The 20,667-nt window shown below is 40.5% G+C and overlaps 2 protein-coding genes across 2 annotated transcripts in view; one reads left to right on the forward strand and one right to left on the reverse strand.

The window, feature by feature from the left end:
• Positions 1-20,667, reverse strand: part of AVEN (apoptosis and caspase activation inhibitor) — a 706,731-nt gene that overhangs the window by 433,433 nt on the left and 252,631 nt on the right. The gene's annotated exons all lie outside the window — the stretch shown is intronic.
• CHRM5 (cholinergic receptor muscarinic 5) overlaps positions 16,389-20,667 on the forward strand; it is a 302,054-nt gene continuing 297,775 nt past the window's right edge. The window contains exon 1 of the mRNA XM_073552153.1: positions 16,389-17,395. The gene's annotated coding sequence lies outside the window, so the exon portion shown is untranslated. The remainder of the gene's footprint in view (positions 17,396-20,667) is intronic.

Genomic DNA, 20,667 nt, shown 5'->3' on the forward strand with positions numbered 1-20,667 from the left:
TTGTCACTACGGTGTCTGCTATATTCAGTAATATTTATTTACCTCTGTAGTCTGAACACCTATTATGGTATATCTGACTATTTTATGGGAACTGGGCCTAGTGTGTTAGTCTTTTTTTTATTTTTTAAGCATAACTCTATTATTATTAAATAAAAGTTAAGTTTTATACCTCACTCCTTTGCCGTGCACACAATATACTAAGAGGATAAAAACTTTGATGGGCATGCTTCTTTAAGAATGGAGGAGCTGGTGTCATGGTTTGGGAAGCAGGAATTCCCTTTAATATTTTGTAAAATAATTTTGCAATAATATAAATACACTTCTTGTCAATTAAATTGTTGAAAGAAAACTTGTGGAATTATGGAAATCACAGGATGACTAGACAGGTTAATGATCTGCAAATGATACAAAAAAATACTAATACAATTTTTATAATATCTTTATTTATTCAGTATCGAGTATGAGCTCAACGTGTAGAAATCCCAGTTCTTATAGTTAGTGTACTAGAGGGGTCTAGATACCGTACTTTGTGTCATTCGACATCACAATCCTGGCAGTAGGACTGATGTGACTTTCCCACATGAAGGCCTCTTCATGGCGTTACCCATGTGGTCCCGTTAGATTAGAAGAATGTTGTGTAGTGAGCCATTCTGTACTGCAAGTGTCAAACAGTGTCTACACAAACCAACAAAAGATGTTTTCATGGCATTAGGCTATGAGCCAGCTACAGGAGTTACATTAACCACACGCCACCACTCTCAAAGACTATTATGGTGCAGAGCAAGACAACAATGGAGGCTGCAATGAAAATCTATTTTTTTTAGCGATGAGTTCTGCCTTTATCTTGGATGCAATGATAGCTGAAGTTGGATCTGGAGGCCATATTGGCATCTTAATGAAGAGACCTTCAGAAGAAAATGCGAAAGTGTTCCAGGTGCCTGTTGCTCAAGCTACCATGAACATTGAACAGCCTGACTGGCCTAAATGTTCTACCATGGCTTGCAGCGTCTCCAGACTTGTCTCTCATTGAGCACATTTGGTCGTCAATTGCAAAAAGGGAGCTGCCAGCAGCTGACCTTGATGATTTGCCCACGTCCATTCAGTGCAGCAGAACAACCCTCAGACAACCATTTGTAACCTCATTGATAGAAATCCCTACGTTTACAGCATTGGCAGCTACGTGTTGTGCTCATACGCGATACTGAATAAATCAAGATGTAGAGATTTTGAATATTTTGTTTCCATTTTTTCATCATTTGCATATCATTAACATATTTTTTCATCCCATGATTATCATATTTCCACGACTTCCTTGTTGATGTTGCAATTTCGATATTGAAGAACGTATATTTTATCCCCATGCGCAGTTCTTGGCAGCTACACATTGAAGGCAGCTGTGCTGTATATTGCCATTCATTTACATCTGGCCAACACAGGTATAGTTTGATACTCAATACTGACGGGTGAGTGTGCTTGGCACTTCTCGATCAGTCCTGAGTGCCGCATAGTGCTTGAGTCCATGTAAGCCACGCGCCACACTGTAGTGGGGGGTATTCCCCACCTCGTAGTGCAGGGACTCCTCTGTTGAGAGAAAGAAAGAGAGAGATTTATTTTCTTTTTTACACTTAAATGAAATCGTCCTTGGAAAAATGCTTGAGTTTCACGTTCACTTCCCTTATGCTTGCTACTTGACTTGCAACGCGTTCAATTAGAGTACCAAGCATTTCAGTGCTTGATCATCACTACTGATGACCTATCTCAAGTCGAAAACAACTCAGATTTTTTCATGAAAGTATCCTATCAACATGACTTACTAGACATAAGGACATCATAGATTGGGATCCCTGTTGTAATATCCTGTTCAATAAAGGCATGAAGTTCTGAGGAATAATGTTTTTTTTTTTAAAGAACAGGAGTCAATTTATGTAATGAAATGTTTTTATAGGGCATGTTGAAATCTGCACTATGTCAATGACATACAGTATTAGAATTGTGCGATCACCTTGCTGCCTATTACATTTAGCCTATTGTCTCCTTTAGTACAGGTCTTAGTGCATGTTTCCCAACAGACGGCTTTAAAGACCACTTTAATAGTCTCTTCAGTTGCTGGACATGCATCAATAAGTGACAGCCAAGTAGAATAACAGCAGAATGCAACTGCCGAAACACCTAGACATTGGGGCTATAACATTTGCAAGCAACAAATGACAAATACACTGGCAATTTCTACAGGCTGAAATAGTGAAATTGCATGAAGCAGCTGTGACATGCTTCTTCTGTGAGGGTTATAGGACATGCCAGCTATGACACTGGCCAACAATCTGTTTGTTTTTTGGCACTTGTTGCTCCAGATATGTCGGAGAATCTGACATACCTGAAAACTGTCTAACAAATGTAATATAATCAATGCTCCCGACAAGCTGCTGCACTGTGCACTTTTTTTCTGTATCCTTTACTGTAGCAAACTCTTTCATCTAAGCTTCAGGCCCAATAAGGAATACCATAATAGAAGATAAATTTACCATCTGCATCATATTAGAATTTCATAAACCTAATTTGAACAGCTTTAGTAGTGCCAGAGACAATCATGTTTTCAAGACGTAATGCCAATCCAGATGAAAGCTATTATTATCTAAGACGGATTCTGAATAAATACATAGTGGCTATGAAAATAAAATACTCAACAGAAAAGTAAACAAAAAGTATAAAGCGTGGGCTTTTGCTATGGAAGAAAAAGGAATTTTTAGAAATGTGATTGTCTATCTGGACTGGCTCATATTGTATTATGCAGGTTGCGGATGAGTCAAGTACTGAGTTCAGTGGGCATTCCCTGTTAATCATTAAAGTAGTTGACTACTGCTCTGACAACCCCTTCTTAAACACTATAGTCTCCAGTATGAAATAAAAATAACATATACTTGCCTCCCATTCCAGTGACATCAGGTGTCCCTGGCTTCTCATGACATCGTTATGCCATGGAAGCACTGCAGTCAATCAGTGCTCATTGATAGGCTGCTTCGCTCACACTTCCTTTGGATAAACCTTTGACGTTTGAGAAAAGTGTGAGAACTACAGTACGTTAGCGGCTGCTGACTGGCTGTTATGCCACGTGAACACCCTGGGAGACCCAGCGCCAACATCACTGGAACAGTGTCGATACAGCACACAAATTTGGTAAGACATGCTGAACATCTAATGTACATGAGGCTCTCCTGATATATCACGTGGGAGGAGATAATGGAAAAGCAGATTGAATTTGATCACCAGATAATTTTCTTTTCCAGTCTGATAATCCACTGTCACTGGCTCAGCCATAATAATAATAATAATAATCATCATCTTTATTTTTATATAGCGCTTAACATATTCCGCAGCGCTTTAAGGTTTGCACACATTATCATCACTGTCCCCGTGATGGGGCTCACAATCTAAATTCCCTATCAGTCTGTCTTTGGAATGTGGGAAGAAACCGGAGTACCCGGAGGAAACCCATGCAAACACGTGGAGACCTTCATGTGTTCCCTATGGGAGGACATGGTAGAGATAGCTGTTCGGATGAATGCAGCTACCTAAAATCTTAGTCACTTGGCCTAACAGGGGGTTGCCTCATGAAGACAGTTATTGATGCCTAGCCATATAATGTCCATCCTTAAAGAATAACTTAAGTTTAAAAACACTTTTATGTGTCGTAGAGACAGGTCAGAAGTTTTCATCAATGGCGGTTCAGTTACTGAGACTCTCAATAGAGCGCTTCTCTCACACTAAAGACAGGCTCCATAGAAGAGGCCATCGTTCCCCTGCACATTTCTTCCCTATAGTATTAGGGATAATGTCAGTGTAAACCCATATATTGTCAAATTACTGCGTTTTTTCTTTTTAAAGCATAATGACAACCCAAAACATCCAAATGACCTTGACAAAAAATTCACATACCCTTGTGATTCTGGCCTGATAACATACACAGAAGTTGACACAAATGGGTTTGAATGGCTACTAAAGATAACATCCTCACCTGTGACCTGTTTGCTTGAAAACAGTGTGTGCATAAAAGCTGAGTGAGTTTCTGGGATCGAGACAGACTCTTGCATCTTTCATCCAGACACTGAGGTTTATGGATTGTGAGCCATGAGGAAAGTAAAAGAATTGTCAACGGATCTAAGGAAAAAAATAGTTGTACTGTATAAAACAGAAAAAGGATACGAAAAGCTATCCAAGGAATTGATAACGCCAGTCAACAGCGCTCAAACTGTAATTAACAAATGGAAAATCAGGGGCTCTAAAAACAAAACCAGGGTCAGGCAGACCAACTAAAATTTCACCCACAAATGCCAGGAAAATTGTTTGGAATGCAAACAAAAACCCACAAATAACATCAGTTGAAATACTGGACTCTCTGAAAACTAGCGGTGTGGCTGTTTCAAGATGCACAATAAGAAGGCACTTGAAGAAAAATGGGCTGCATTGTCGAGTCTCCAGAAGAAAGCCATTACTGCGCAAATGCCACAAAGTATCTCGTCTACAATACACAAAACGGCACAGTGACAAGCCTCAAAACTTCTGGAACATGGTAATTTGGAGTGAGGAGACCAAAATTGAACTTTTTGGCCACCACCATACACGTTACATTTGGAAAGAGGTCAACAATGCTTATGATGAAAGGAACACCATTCCTACTGTAAAGAACGGAGGTGGATCGCTGCTGTTTTGGGGATGTGTGGGGTACAAAGGCACAGGAAATGTGGTCAAAGTTGAAGGAAAGATTAATGCAGCACGTTATCAGCAAATACTGGAGGCAAATTTGCAATCATCAGCCTTGAAGTTGCTCGTGGGACGTACTTGGCATTCCAACATGACATCGATTCAAAACACAAGGCCAAGTTGACTTGTCATTTGCTACAGCAGAACAAAGTGTAGCTTCTGGAGTGGCCATCTCAGTCTCCTGATCTCAATATCATTAAGCCACTCTGGGGAGATTTCAAGCGCACAGTTCATGTTAGACAGCCCAGGAATTTACAAGAACTGGAGGTTTTTTGCCAAGAAGAGTGGGCAGCTTTATTATCTGAGAAAATAAAGAACCACATCCACAACTACCACAAAAGACTTCAAGCTGTCATTGATGTTAGAGGGGGCAATACACAGTATTAACAAATGGAATATGTGAACTTTTGGTCAGGGTCATTTGGATGTTTTGGGTTGTCATTATGATTTAAAAAGAGAAAACACAGTAGTTTGACAATAAATGGCTTCACCCAACCACTAACCATGAGTGGAGAAAAAGTTTTGGTGTTATCATTTATATTCATTGAAGAAAGAAAGCAAAAATTTTGCTGGGGTATGTAAACTTTTGAGCACAACTGTATATGGCAACAAGTTGTACTAGTGAAATCATGTGAAGTGTGTTGAAAAAGGAGGGTATGACATTGCTCCTCTTCTTTTTTTTTTTTTTTGTTTTAAGTTGGTCAATCTCAGAGGATAAATTCAGGTGCATCAGTCTTCAAAGCTATGCCCTGGCCCCTCTGACTCTATAAATTTGATAATATTTGTCAAAAAACCCCAAAAAAGTCCAAGGCCCCGATTCATCAAAGCTTTTACACCAAAAAGAGGTGTAACAAGGTTTAAAAGGTGCAAAATTTTGGAGCAACTTCCAATTTTTGTTGTTTTCACGCCAGAGTCTCCCAGCTCTGCCGAAATTGGCAGAGATGTGGCGGGACAGTGATGTTGTGGTGGTGTGACATCCCAGCTCATCTTATTCATGATCACCTGTGGTATCACACCCCCTCCAAACTGTGGTGCCCCCATAGCAAGCTGTGGAATTCTGTATGTCTGAAATCTCACTAGAGTAAGACTTCTGGTGTAACAAGGTGCACACCACTCATCAGACACCCCAAATTCATGAAAAGGCGTACACCTCTCCATGAATCAGGAGCATCTGACTCCACCACGTCCCCCCATGAAGACTGGTGAGGGGATCGCCGGTGTTGACGAATCTTGATTTGCACTTTTTTTTATGCATTGTATATTCTTTACAATTGCAGATTTATACCATCTCCAATTAAAAATAGAAAATGTTTTGAGAAATCTATAAAAAACATATTAAAAACTGCTCAAAGTAGTCCATGACCTAGCAGCAAAATCCATATGAATGAGCCCAGTAAACAAGCATGGAATCTAAAATTAGACAATTATATCTAGTTGATTTTCATATCTCCACGGAATATTTGAAAATGGGTTTTTTTCATACTTTGTTCTCTAAGGATCTGTATCCAGTGAGTGGAGCTCCAGGCAGCTGATAATGAGCCTGACTTCTAAACAATAGAATTCCAAGAGGACAAACCAGGACATCTTAGTACACGATGGCGAGGATCACAGAATAAAAGCTGGTTACCAGCAAAGCAAAAAAAACATGGAATTTGTGGTAATTATCTGCATAGAGTACATGTTAAAAAAACAAACCAAAAAACACAGATTTAATGTAAAACATGCTACATTTACTTTTTATACCGTAACTAACTTTAGCACAAATCTCAAATGTAATCTTTAAATTACATTTCTGTAATCTGTCATTTATAAGAAAATCATTACTTGTAAAAATAATACATTGCCAAGCAATATTCTGCCAAGTGTTTTCCTAAGGCAAAATAAGAAGACATAATATTAGTATCTAATTGGTATTATAAGCACATGCAAATCCTTCCAGGCAGAGACTTAAAGCCATACCACTCATATACACGAAATTAATGGAAAATGTTCTCCACCTTTTTCCACATTTCTTCGCATCATTTAAGTAATATACATCTAGTAAGAAGCAAAAATGATTCAGGCGCGTGCAAGTTAACGCATAAGAAATCTACGGGCTTTTGCTGCACATATAGGAAGAACTTCAGCAATTACAGTCATCTGTCGCCCTCCGGCAAACAAGGCAGGAGCTTGGAAGGGCAGAGGATGCTGAATTAAATAGACATCTAGTAGGCTTTACACCTCTTTAACTCATCAGCGCTTACAGAGGACGCAATGCTCAGTGAAGATGAGCATTATCTATTACAGATTTACACTTTTTCTCTCCACTGTGATTTCCTATGGTAATTCCCACCTTTGGAGTTATAGGTTTCTCAATTAAACCGTTTACGGAAGCCATAAATATAACATATAGTGATTATCTGGCATCTCTGAAAACCGTAGCTGTTTGCAGGATGAGTTGCATTGTTCATTGACACCATTTCCAGGTGCACTTATCTTTACTGCTTAACTTTTATTAAATGGGAATCTGTCAACCGTTTTTTGCGATGTAATTTGACAGCATCATGATGTAGGGCAGAGACCCTGATTCCAGGGATGTATCACTAAGCTTACTTGGTGCAGCAGTTGCGCTACGATCACTGTTTTCTCTGCTGCGAATCTAGCAGAGCTCAAGAATGCTGAGACCTGTATAACGCCACCCACACCATTGATTAGCAGAGTAGTCAACCGGTGGTGGGGGAATAGGTGCACCAGGAGGCACAAGACACCTAATCCTGAAGTTACAATCTCCTGATGATAAAACACTTATTTTATTTAAACCGTAACACAGCCTAGTAAGTGATAAATCACTGGAATCAGGGTCTCTGCCCTTACATCATGCTGTTCTCGGATTACATATTAAAACCTGTTGACAGTTTACCTTTAAAAGGTGTGTCCAACATCAATTGTTTCCCAATTGTTCCCCCCTGCCTAAAATCCAGGATCTTTATGATAAGAGTATTCGATCCCACGCATTGAAAATTTCATCCGATCCCTCTCACCCGGGACACTCCTCATTCCAACTACTCCCTTCAGGACGTCGCTTCAGAGTCCCCAAATGCAGCACCAACCGCCATATGAACAGCTTCTATCCACTCTCTGTTAAACAATTAAATCGTCATGTGTAGACCATATACTGTATCTGTCTTGTTAGATGTTACTTGTTGTATCTGTTGTTATATATTATGTTGCCTCTTTGCCACAAAGAATTCCTTGTATATATGTAATATGTACTTGGCGATAATAAATTTGATTGATTGATTGAATAAGAGCTGTGTATGAAATGATGGTTGAATTTGAATTGCTAAACTAGCCACCTCTACCCCCAACTTCTTTGTCTATGCCACTTTCAAATACGTTGCCAAACACACAGGGAACTGCAAAAGTTGAGATGTTGGCGACAAGGATTAGTGCCATAATGAATACATCCTACAAAACTACAGTATATATCAACTACACGGTGGCCCGATTCTAACGTATTGGGTATTCTAGAATATAGCCAGCGGGAGACCGACGTTCCAAAGATGGTCCAGGACGATCCACCACGATCGGCGATCTCATAGAGGGGGCCTGGTCGCCGCTGCGTGTCACACTGAGGCCAAGTACCCACGTTGCAGAAATGCTGCGGAAATTTCACTCGGAAAACATGCGTTTTTCACACAATTATCAAGTGCGGAATTCAAGCACATTCCAAGCGATTTGAAGCATCGCTTGGAATGTGATTGACAGGTTGGTCACACTTGTCAAACATAGTGTTTGACAATTGTGATCAACTTTTTACTATTGATGCTGCCTATGCAGCATCAATAGTAAAAGATAGAATGTAAAAAATAATAATAAAAAAAAAAAAAAAAAAAAGGTTATTCTCACCTTCCGATGGCCCCCGAACTCCTCTCCACGCTCTCGGCATCTTCTGGTTCCAGTAATGCTTAGCGCGAAGGACCGGAGATGACGTCACTATCGTCAGTGCTCTTTCGCGCAAAGCATTACTGGGACCGGAAGATGCCGGTTGCGTGGTGAGAGGAGAGAAAGAGTCCGGGGGCCGTCGGAAGGTGAGTATATCACTATTTTTTATTTTAATTCTATTTTTTACAGGTTTATGGTACCCAGGGCCTGGAGGACAGTCTCCTCTCCTCCGGACCCTGGGTACCACCTGCACATTGAGCGCTGCGCCAGTCATCTCCGGGCTGCATCGCCGCTGACCTCCGTGCGGCAGGAGATGACGCGCGGCAACCGTTGGGAGATCAGCGGCTAGTGCTGCAGATCTCCCGACGGTAGCATTGGCGTGCGTCGTTCGAATGCCGCGCCAATTCGCAGCCGGACTGCGCCAGTCGCTGATTGGTTGCGGCCGGCCAGGCGCGACCAATCAGCGACGCGGGATTTCCGTTACAGACAGGCAGACAGAATTAGACGATTATATAGTAGATATGCTCAGCTTTTCCTGCGAATTTGACAAAATTTCTATTCAGGCAGGGTATATCTGTTTAGGGTAAAGTTTTGCCATTCAGGACTCCAGAAAAGTTGGTGGGAAGGTAATAGTAATGGTGACCAGTGACCACGATGGATTCTTTTCAGCCTTCCCATAAACCAATAAGTGTAAAAAAGAATGACTAACTGGAATTTTTAAAGGGTTTAACAGGACTATTTTATATGTTTATTATTGACCTAAGAACTAACAGGCAGGTAGTTGTTACCCATGTGCCTGTTGTGCCCGGCGCCAATCTGTACTGGCTCAGAGAAGTCACAAACCGCTCCTACCGGTGACTCTGCGGCTTCTACTGACATGTTTACAGGCCAATGGCTTCTTTTTCGCTCTATGCTACTGTAGGCAGGGCGTGACTGCCGTCGTCATGCTGACTGACAACCCGCTCACTACTGCAATCCTAGGTAGACACAGCACCGACAATCGTGGAGCAGCGTTGATGCAGGAGGTAAGTATCTATTTTTGTTATGCAAGGGGAACTACTTAATTTAAACAGAGGTTGTCCATTACTTGCACTCTATAATGGAGCATTTTTCATTACTACGTCTCAAAAGTGCATGGTAGTATCAAGAGTATCAAATGTCCAGCACTGGATACACGAGGCTGGCAAATCTGCATTTAAATCACTATATTAAAATTAGCACAATGTCAAGAATCCACATCAAAGTGTAAATGAATGCCGTTGTTAACCTGCCTTCAAAGTGCTATGTAACCGTGCATTTGGGTAATAAAACTTATAAACCTGAAATGTTTTCTACATTTAGTCTCTTTCATATATCTAAGCTTATGTAAGAAATACAGATGTGCATAAGGAGAGAAGGGAGAGCGCTTTATGTGCAGAACAATGTGAAGCAGACATGTTAGATGATACACGGTGAGATATCAAACTCACCTTCTAAGCTTGTGCTGGAGGCACAACACTCTTTGTGGCGTTGTTTAGGGGTAGATGTTAAGCTTTACCGTATTGAAGACTAAGGCTTACAGGATGGAGGAAAAGTATTCACAGCCGCGCTTACCCACTGGTGACGCTGGTGGAATATAAATCTGTTTTATTGTGTTTTTTAATCATGGATTCTTCATCAGTACACAGACAGACCATGATGAGGAGTGCGGTCCAGATTCAAGAGCACCTTCTTTGGATACAATAAAATGGATCTTGCATATACCACCAGCGAAGAACCAGTAACGACACATTGAAATGGTGTAACTTGAAGCTTGTGGGCCCCAATGCAAAACCTACAACAAGGCTCCCAACCATGACAGAGCTTTATTACTTATGGTCTTTTCATATGGGACAATGGGACCTTTTGGGCCTCCTAGTCTCCAAGGCCTAGTCTCCAGGGCCCAGGTGCAATTTCAACCCCTGACCCTATTATAGTTATGCCCCTGATACCTGGCACTGCTATGCATAATGCATACACACACTTTCAAAATGTGCATTATACACTTCAGGAGACTATGGAAGCTATATTGTAACAAGGATCTGATCAAATCTGTGCCGCGCGTTTCATCTATGACAATTAGTGATGAGTGAGCGTGCTCGGATATCATGTTATCCAAGCATGATTGGGTGTTAGAGTATCTCGTGCGTGCTCGAATAATATGTTGGAGTCACAAATAAACCATAAATTGACTTGTAATTGTCCTCATTGCTTCCTTCTGTCGGTGGATCCATGGTTTTGAGAAAGGACAGCACTGCATGCAACATTTCTCTTTTTTTTCAATCTCATGGAATTTGCAACACAGCCTCATATACAAATGGGACCACAAGTTAAAAAAGACATCAATAGAGTTCATTTTTTAGATACTGTGGGGCAAAGATTCCCATTTCTCAACTTCATTTGTGCTTACGACTACAGATTCATTTAGTCATTAGTGTGAGATAAAAGTTGGCCAAACCGGCAATTCTCCAACATATTTTGGAGGGCAAGAGATTGAGCATGTTGAATTCCAACATGCCTGATCCTTTGTTCCTGTGAGATAAGCCAATGCCAGAGATGGCAGGGCCTTATTCCCATCTCCTTACTGAGATAAACATGCCTGTCTGATCGAGCCAACACTATGTATGAAGTCTCTACGGTATTACGTAATTTAGGAGTGAAGAAACAATGCAGCAACAGCGCACATCCCTTGAGTAAAATTTAATTCTGCTACAATCATTACAAATAAAAAAAACAAAACAATCCATATAATATTCTGTGTGTATGAAAACGATCTGCTGAAACTCACACAATTGCTTAAAAAGGACTGGTCACTTGCCATAAATATGTTTGTTTTTTTACCTGCTCCTAGTGCAGTTGTTATCCCAAATCTGGCATTGTTTTTGTTGTTCCTATTATGCCCACTTATCCTTTCTATGCTCAGAAATGCAAGTCTAGTCTTCTTAGCCATGGAGGCGTGATATTCTTGAAGACGCTGACAGAAGAGTTGAGGATCACACCTCCTTGGCTAACAAGACTAGAGAAGAGGGGTTCATATCTCAGGAAAGCAGAGGATACAAGAAGGAAAACAAACAAAATAAATGGTAGATGTATAGTACCTGGCTGCAGCCATTATTCCATTGACGGAACTGTACTGTGGAGCGCCATACCTAAGCAGTTCTTGCTACCGCCGGCACAGAGAACATCTGATCGTTGGGGGCTGCTGGCCGTTGCAGCACCACTGATCAGAAATTTATGACATATCCTAAAGACGGCCATCAATGTTAAAGTTCTGGTCAACCCTTTTAAAAGTAAAAAACAGTTCTGGAACAGTTTTTAGACTGGGGGTAAATTAACATCGTTCATAGCCAGATTAGTCCTATTTAGTAAATTGTGCATTGTATTGGCTTCTAAGACTTGTCCAACTGTGGACACAGACGCAGCTTTGACCGCTAATAATTAAAGAGACGATTCGAATAAACAGAAATGACACCAGCTAAAACATATATTATATCCATTCTAGCCAGTTACTTACTAACAAAGCTAAATAGTAAAGTTTTAATTAAAGATGTTATAGCGTCTGTAGGATGGGCACTAATTAGGTGACGGCTGGACATGTAAGCTGCTTAGACCTTCACCCGTGTGCCAAAACACTTCACAATTTCCTCTTCTCTTGTTTGATTTTGTTTTTTTGTGTGGAATTAAGCTTGTTGTCTTCCTGGGCAATATGCTGTTTGCTGTCACAGACCAGGACATATTTGGAATTTATATCAGCATTTACCGCTAATGGGTAATTCAGATGCCGTTTTTTCACCTACAAGTTCCATTTGTGATTTTTCCTGGATAGAACTTGTACCTATTATTGTCTATGGGGCCGTTCTCATGTTAGTGTATTTTTTTTGCGGACCAAGTTGTCTCACCAAGTCATGGAGTCATGTCCAATTTAGAGCGGAGTTACAAATCAAATTCACCAATGAAAGTCTATGGGTCAAAAGGAAAAAAAGAATCACTGACTGCTAGAAGGAACTTGAGGAACCACCATCTGATTTATTTTTTGCATATGAGAAAACTTGATTAAACTCTGATGGTGAAAACAGACATGGACCAAACTGATGAAAATCGAATAAACACTGGTGAAAATCTCATCATTTTTTGCATAAGAGACAAATCACTGACACGTGAATGAGGCACAAAGTACGGTATAAGTATCGAGGGATATGTTGTTTGGTCCAGTGCCCCAACAATTGGGATCAGGAGGGGCAGACTAGATGGGATGGACAGTATTGTGGTGGTGCATGTGCCCCTTCCCTTTGGTCCTTTTCCATCCTTGATGGACATTTGTCTTTTTGGCACCATGTAACTATTCAGTGCACTTCATTCTCCCTTTGTTTTATTAAAGGAAAAGTAAACCAAGAAATAAATGAAGGAAGGCTAAACTTAGAAGCAAAATTAATTTAAAAAAATGTGGACCTCATTGTTAGTCTAGCATTTTCTGCATGATCATAAAACAGTCAGTTTTGTAAAAATCCTATAGAGTACAAATGGGTTAATCTCCTGCTGATCAGTTCCATATGAGGCTGGTGGCCAACCGAGCGAAAGGGGTGAGCTTGGCTATTGTCTGTGTGACTGTAGATAGGGCACATCCAGAAGGTTTCTGCTGTAGCAAGTTGCTTAACAGCCACAGACAGAACAGTGAAGAGGAGGAAGAGGAACATGGATGATCTCTTGGGACACATAGAAAAGATTTCTTCACAGATTTCTTAGCTTTAATTGTAATATGTAACAATATAGGAAGCAATTATGAGAGGAATTGGTGGAGTATATTTTCATTTTTATCTGAATGTCCTATTTTAGTGTTTCTTCGGGTGGTCATACACATTACTTATAAGTAGGCTGATGGCTGAACACATTTGATGATCATAACAATGATGCTGTCATACACATTTTAGTCTATATTGGCCTTAGACCCGGAACATGATGAAAGGTGTTTCCGGGATTGTTTTTTTTCAAAGAAAAATAATTTGTGGACAAAAAAATTACTTGGTGAGCATAAAAAAAAAATCTTTACTCCAATGGTGCAAAAGAAAATTTAAACATGACCAACTTGTCATCAGTCAACTAAAATGATCATTCACTATGTCAGACTGTCTCTCTTATGGGGAAGTTTGTGGTGATAATATTCAATTTAAAAACTTATCTCTGTCACCCACAAAGCTCTCCACAGTTCTACCCCACCAAACATCGCCTTCATCACTGTTTATCACCCTACACGTGCAATCTGTTCAGCAACTGATCTAAAACTAACATCCTCCATAATCCAAACCTCCCACTTCGGTCTCCATGACTTCTCTGGTGCTGTGCCAGTTCTCTGGAATGCACTACCCCTGTTTTGTCCAGCAATATAATTGCTGTCTAGAGTTTAGTCATTTTTGTGTCTCAGTTATTACAGATATTGTATTTTTTGTGTATATTAATCCTTCCTATATTTTTACATTGTTAGGTAACAGCTTCATCTGCTGGCGGTTTAAAGTATACATTCTAGTTCAGCTTGCAATGTATTATGGGAAGTTACTAGGGCATTGTGGGATTGTTCCTGTTGCATTGTGGTCTTATTATGACATTGTGGAAGGAACAGCAGCCATTGCTCGTGTATACTTCTGAGGACAAACCACTAGTGATGGGCGAACCCCTCGATGTTGGGGATCAGAGGGTTCGCCCGAGTTCGGAGCCGGAGATGACGCGAACTTGCGTCTGAACCCCGAACTCGGACTTTACAGATATGGGATGGGGCGGGGGGGAGCTGTAAAAAAAAGCAGAAAATAAATAATAAACATTATAATTATACTTACCTGCCCAACAACGTGTCCTCCCATCCCGCTGTCTCCCGGCTGCATCTGCTTTCAGGGCCGCTCATTAACTTCCGCCGATATTCACTGCACTCAGCAAGTCTTCGGCTTTTTCCGGCAGTGTTCGTGCTGTGATTAATTTTCTGCTTTTTTTTTCTTTTACAACCGGCCCATGGAAACCCATGTTCGGGACGGTCCCGAACTTTACAGTTCGGGTTCGCCCATTCCTACAAACCACACCGCTCGCTTTCTGCATGCTCCTTGTAAACAGTCTGCTCTAAGGATAGTTGGTAAGCCACTATCTATGTGTTACAGTCCCATGTTTATCAGTACGTGCTGTATTAAATGGGTAATCATCAGTTTGTATATTACTTCATGTGCAGTTATATATTCTGAAATGCTACTGTTATTGCATCTTATAGTTTCACCCTTTCCTGTCAATAAAAGGTTACAACTTTACAGCCTCTTTTTCTTAAAGTAGACGGGGAAGGGGTTAGCTATATGTCACATTTCACACCGTGCTAACGTGTACAAGGACAGCATAACCCCAGACCATCCAATTAATATCAAGGCCCCACAATTTTCAAGCATGCTTTAAAAACACTTCTCTTTAGACAGGCCAATCACCTCACTTCGCTAATTTAACTCTCCTCTTTTTCCCCTTTTCTAAACTTTCTTCAGAATCTGGTCCCTCTTATAATCTGTTTCCACATCTTCCATGCACCTGATAACACTTGGATACTGGCTAATGATCGGATCATACAGCTTTATATCATAACCCCTATTTATTATAATGATGGCTGGACCATACAAGACCAGCACGTTCTACATATTGTGTCCCCCCGTATTTTCCTTATAGATTGTAAGCTTGGGAGCAGGCCCCTGGCTCCTCGGGTAACTGTTGAACTATGTGTTACTAATAGTATTGTCTTTATTGTCTGTACACGTCTTTGCTTATTTGTAAGTGCTGCCGAATATGTTGTTGGTATAGGAATAAATTATTATTAATCTTTCTTGTACATTAGGAGACGAAGATTTGCTAACAGATTTCTTGTAAATAGGAATCTATGAGTAAAGTATATTTGCCATTTTGAATGTCAGAATTATAGCCTTGATATCAATGATTTTGCTTTTTCTGCAACTCTGTTATTGTTTTGTTTTTCTGTTATTGTAACAAACAAAAGAAGAAAATGCTTTCAATAAATACCATTCAATTTAAAAAGAAAAACAAATAAAAATCATCATTTGCCATTAAGTTCTACCAAACAATTGCTTATTATGGTTGAAATCATCCATTTTTAACGACTTCAGTCTAACTTATATGGACAGTTTTTGGTTAATGTCACTGCTCCCCTCGATTCTAGAATGCACAGATTCATTTCACATCAGGTGACTATAAAATGTAATTTACTTTGCGCACTCTGCCGTAAAAGTGGAACTTGGCTCGGTGAGAAAACACCGATGATTAACAGTCGTCCCGATGGGGTCAGACATTATGAGTCAATACTGCAGGAAACAGGCACAACATTTAAGTGATCGGTCGATACGTAAGCAAATCGTTTTTTTTTTTCTAATATTCTGTTTACACAAAAGCAGCAATAAACGGATGCCGGGTTACGCTCTGGAGCAATACAGAAACCTATTATTTGTTTTTCCTTCCTTATAAAAGGAAGGAATAATTAAAGTGTGATATTTTCGGCTACCGATGGTCAATGGTTTCCGAAGACGATTTTCCATAAACGTAGTAGTTATAATTTTAGAACGGCTCTTTAGAAAAAAAAGCACAGGTGCCACAAAAGAAGCAAGTGCTTGCATCCTCTGAGATGCTGCACAGCTGAGAAGCTGGAAATGGTTCAGTGTGAAATAAGCCTGCCTGTGACCCTCCCTCCACCTCAACCAACAAAAACACTCGAGTGGGTGTCAAAAATGACTTGTGCACAGTCTACCTGGTGGCATGGCAGAGCCGCAGCTTCGTGCAATGTTCACGGAAAGGCAGATCAGTTACACAGGACCTATCAGACATCATCTCAGCAGCTCATTCCTGCCATGTTCCTAAGCTGCTGTCCATCAGGAAAAGTAATTAGTGGTTTTATTATGTATGGAAACGGCAGGCTGTCACTGGATCCTCACAGTGAATAGCTTCTCTCACACACTTGTCTGTGTCTTCTGCCTGGTATTGTCCATATGACTGTCAGCACCATTGCAGCTTTTCAGGGATTTGCCCACCTACACCTTGAAGAAAAAAAAAAGAGAGAGAGAAGAGGAGCAGCGTCCGCCTGGAAGAAACGACAAGGAGAGAAAAAAAAGCTTGAAGAATGTGGGAAAAGTTTAAGAACTGTGGCCAAACCTACGACAATGTGGGAAATCTTGTGATGGATGAGTCTTCCCCATATAACCCTTTCCTTGCTAGACCTGCAGCCATTACAGTTTGATGCACCTTGAGCTGGTTCCCACAGGTAAGGAGCAAGAAGGGGAGCTGGAGAATCCAGAAGCATTATGCAGGCGATCAAATTTTAATGTCTTCTGAAGATGATTATGTAGGGTCAGTGCTTCTCCCTTTATTACAAGCTTGCATGCAGAGCTGAGATTCCTCGGGAAGTACTATGGATTTAGTGCACTGGTGACAGCACTGAGGCTTTCGTTCACACAGGATATCTTGGCGGAAACTCCAAGAAAAAGAAACAAAAACCCACAATATATTAACAAGATCCTAAAAACAGAGAATATGTAAGTCCAAGGAGTGGGATGCTGAGGAGAAGGCTAGAGAGTGATTGGACAGGAGCCATTGTGAGAACTCGCAGCATACCTGCAACATCGCTGCCCCCGCTGTCAGGACCAAGACAAATGCACTGCAATCTGCATCATTTAGGGTAAGTTTTCCTTCCCTACTTGGTTTTTCTTTCACACGTTTGCTTCGCGAGAGGCTGGGGTAGTAGATATAGGAATCACTGCATTTGTAGCCAGTGTGTTATTTCAAAAAGGAAATAAGGCATCAGCCGGCACATCTGGGTATGTGAATAGCTGCAAGCCTATTGGATTTGTTAAACTGCACACAGCAGGCAGGGACTCTGCTCCCTTAACACTTTGTCTTCAGAAAGGCAATGCATTTTGTTTCTGATTTCTTACTGGAAACTTATAAAATGTGAGTTGGACCATATTCTATATTTGACTACACTTCTCATTGTGTATATATATATATATATATATATATATATATATTTATTAGGGTCACCCATTCTGACCATTCTTGGATTGACCTAGAACCTAAGTTCACACAGCATTAAAAAAATAAATACAATTTTGGTAGATTTTTGGTAGATTCTTTCTCTGTATTTCCAACCATATGGCATTTGTCTCTATGCATCAAGACCAAAATCAGTTTCCTAGATTAATAATGACAACATATCAGAAAAAAACTGGATGCTGGATGGATGATCCGCATGGGATCTGATTTTTATTCTTCTTACAAATAGGTCTGAAATACAGAGAAGCGACTGTTGTGTGTTGCAATTTATTTCAAGTGGACCATCGGTCTGTGTCCAAAAATGGTCATCTGAACGCTCCCATTGAAGGACATTGGTCAGAGTGCTGTCGGGGTAATGTCACTTTTTTTCTATGAACAGCACTCAGACTGAAAATACGGTTGTGTGAACGTGGCTCAAGACAGACCAAATGACTGAAGTCCTATTTTCCAGGTATAGATAGAGGGGAAAGTATGGTGGTAATGTAATATGGGACCCATTCACTTGTAATACATCTAAGTGACAACGTCCTAGTTATAATCCAGCAGAGACAATATTGGTTGGTATGGAACGCACTGGTTAATCGTTCACATAGAAGGATCGGTCAGGTGTCTTTACACCAAACCACAATACTGGAGAGTACAGATATTGGGTGTCATTATTTAATAGTTACTAAGCTTTAGGGTACATACGAAGTTTCTCATTTACATATAATTGGATCTGCTACAAGTTAGAGATCTGTGCACCCAGAGAAAAAAGGCTGCTGACAGAGAGCCGGGTCTCCCTATTCTGGAATCCGGGGCTCTCAGGCTTTTTGGCTTGATAACTGGAGACTTTCCTTCCCCATTTGAAATTTTAATGAAGATGTTAAAAGCATGTAGGCAAGGGCTGGAGCTGTGGGGTGATGCCATCCATACAGATGTGCAGCACTGCACCCAAGCAGAGATTACAATCTGACCTCGATGGAGCTTCCCAGGAGAATATATGCTTGTGACGTTACAGTGATCCAAATACCAGGCAACTCTGTGTGCATATTGTATGTGCCACAAAGGATGGGGAATGTATGACGTCCAGTCATGCAGATCACCTTCCAATGATGCACACATCCCAGGCTGTTTTATATCCTGCGCTTTGCTTTTCAATCCATATATAAAGTGTATGCGATACAACATTCTGCGATCTCGATAGAAGCCATTGAGTTTGCCTGCTGGGATTCACACATTGAAGGACTGACTTGGTCAGATGTTGCTTGTTAGAGTTTTCAATTTGGTGGATCTCATGTTAATATCATGATCTCAGTTGTTTTTTGACCCGGGGAGGGGGTATGAGGCAACCTCAAGGTTAAAAGACATTCAGCTCCAATATATATGAACAATATAGCAAGGACTGTGGTTGTATCATGCATTCGAGCAGCAGGGCATGGTGGCACGTCTTGGGTGACAGATGGATGCTGTTAATTTCATCAATGGATGGGGCAGGGGGTCACACTGGTCCTGCAAACACTCTGATCCTGGAAAGTCAGGCTTGGTTGCTGTTCAAATGTTCCCTTTTTTGTCAAAGAGATCATTAGGGAAAATAATTGCTAGAACTGGGCTGTGGATGACAATAATGAGCAGATATGGATGGAGTATCAAAAGCAAAATGCAAATTCATTAGAATTGTATGTAGGTTACTGGCATGATAAAGCGAGTGGGGCTATATTATCCGATTATGTCTGGAGCTACTGTATATCACACATGTATGGATCGCTGGGTAACATTCTACAGTAAGCAACTACACAATGTGTCCAACGTTTCTCTGTCATGAAAACTCTTGAGGTTTTCCTGCTGTCCTATGTAAAAGCAGGAGACATCATGACATGTGCCAAATCACAAACTCCGCTGGAAAATAATGTATAATCATAGAAAGCAATAATCCCTAGCCTAGATGTTATAAGTGAGGGCTCGTACTGATTTAGCTGGAAAGTTGTCCTTCATAGATCGCATTATCCCTTCCACGGCTGAGAAAGATTCATATTAAGCTCTCAATAACACTGGTCAACAGCATTTTTGGTGCCAAAGATATTTCATCGAATTTAGGGTATTTTTGGGGTGCTGATTCTGAATATGTCATCAGTTTTGCCAGATTGGCTCAAGTTTTTGAGATTTTTGGTATCTTATTTATAGCACTTGTTGGTAAATGCGACGCATCATCTCATTAATTTCTTTGGATTAGTACTTGAACTGAGCAGTTCTCAATATAGTTTTGTGTTAATTAGTGTTCTAAAAGTTTGTTCATAGCTTGATTTTTGCACTAACTTTATGTTGTTGTCTGTTTTCCAGTGAAAAGCATGAACTCATCATGAAGAAGTTGTCTTAACGATCCAGACTCATTCTGTTACATTTGTGGTGAATATACACTGCCAAAACATAGAAGAAACATAACAGACTTCGTAAAAAAAGTGTATTTTGCCTATTTTGGGGTTATGCTTGGGGACCAAGACAAGTTTTGGGCACCACACATAGTGTGCAAAGCATGTATCGAATTATTACGAAAATGGAGCAAAGGACAAAGAAAAAGCTTCAAATTTGGTGTTCCAATGGTGTGGAGAGAGCCAAAAAATCATCATGATGACTGTTATTTATGGTAAACACAGGTACAGGCACATCTTCACAATGAGGGACAGGCCTTCTTGCAGATTCCATGTTACTCCCATTTTCGTTTCTTATGCTTATTGAATCCTTGCACTTGCACTGCACAGAAATAACAGTCATCATGATGATTTTTTGGCTCTCTCCACACCATTGGAACACCAAATTTGAAGCTTTTTCTTTGTCCTTTGCTCCATTTTCGTAATAATTCGATACATGCTTTGCACACTATGTGTGGTGCCCAAAACTTGTCTTGGTCCCCAAGCATAA

This window comes from Dendrobates tinctorius, unplaced genomic scaffold (assembly GCF_039654945.1).
Source record: "Dendrobates tinctorius isolate UK_male_01 unplaced genomic scaffold, ASM3965494v1 ptg000186l, whole genome shotgun sequence".
NCBI classification, from domain to species: Eukaryota; Metazoa; Chordata; class Amphibia; order Anura; family Dendrobatidae; genus Dendrobates; species Dendrobates tinctorius.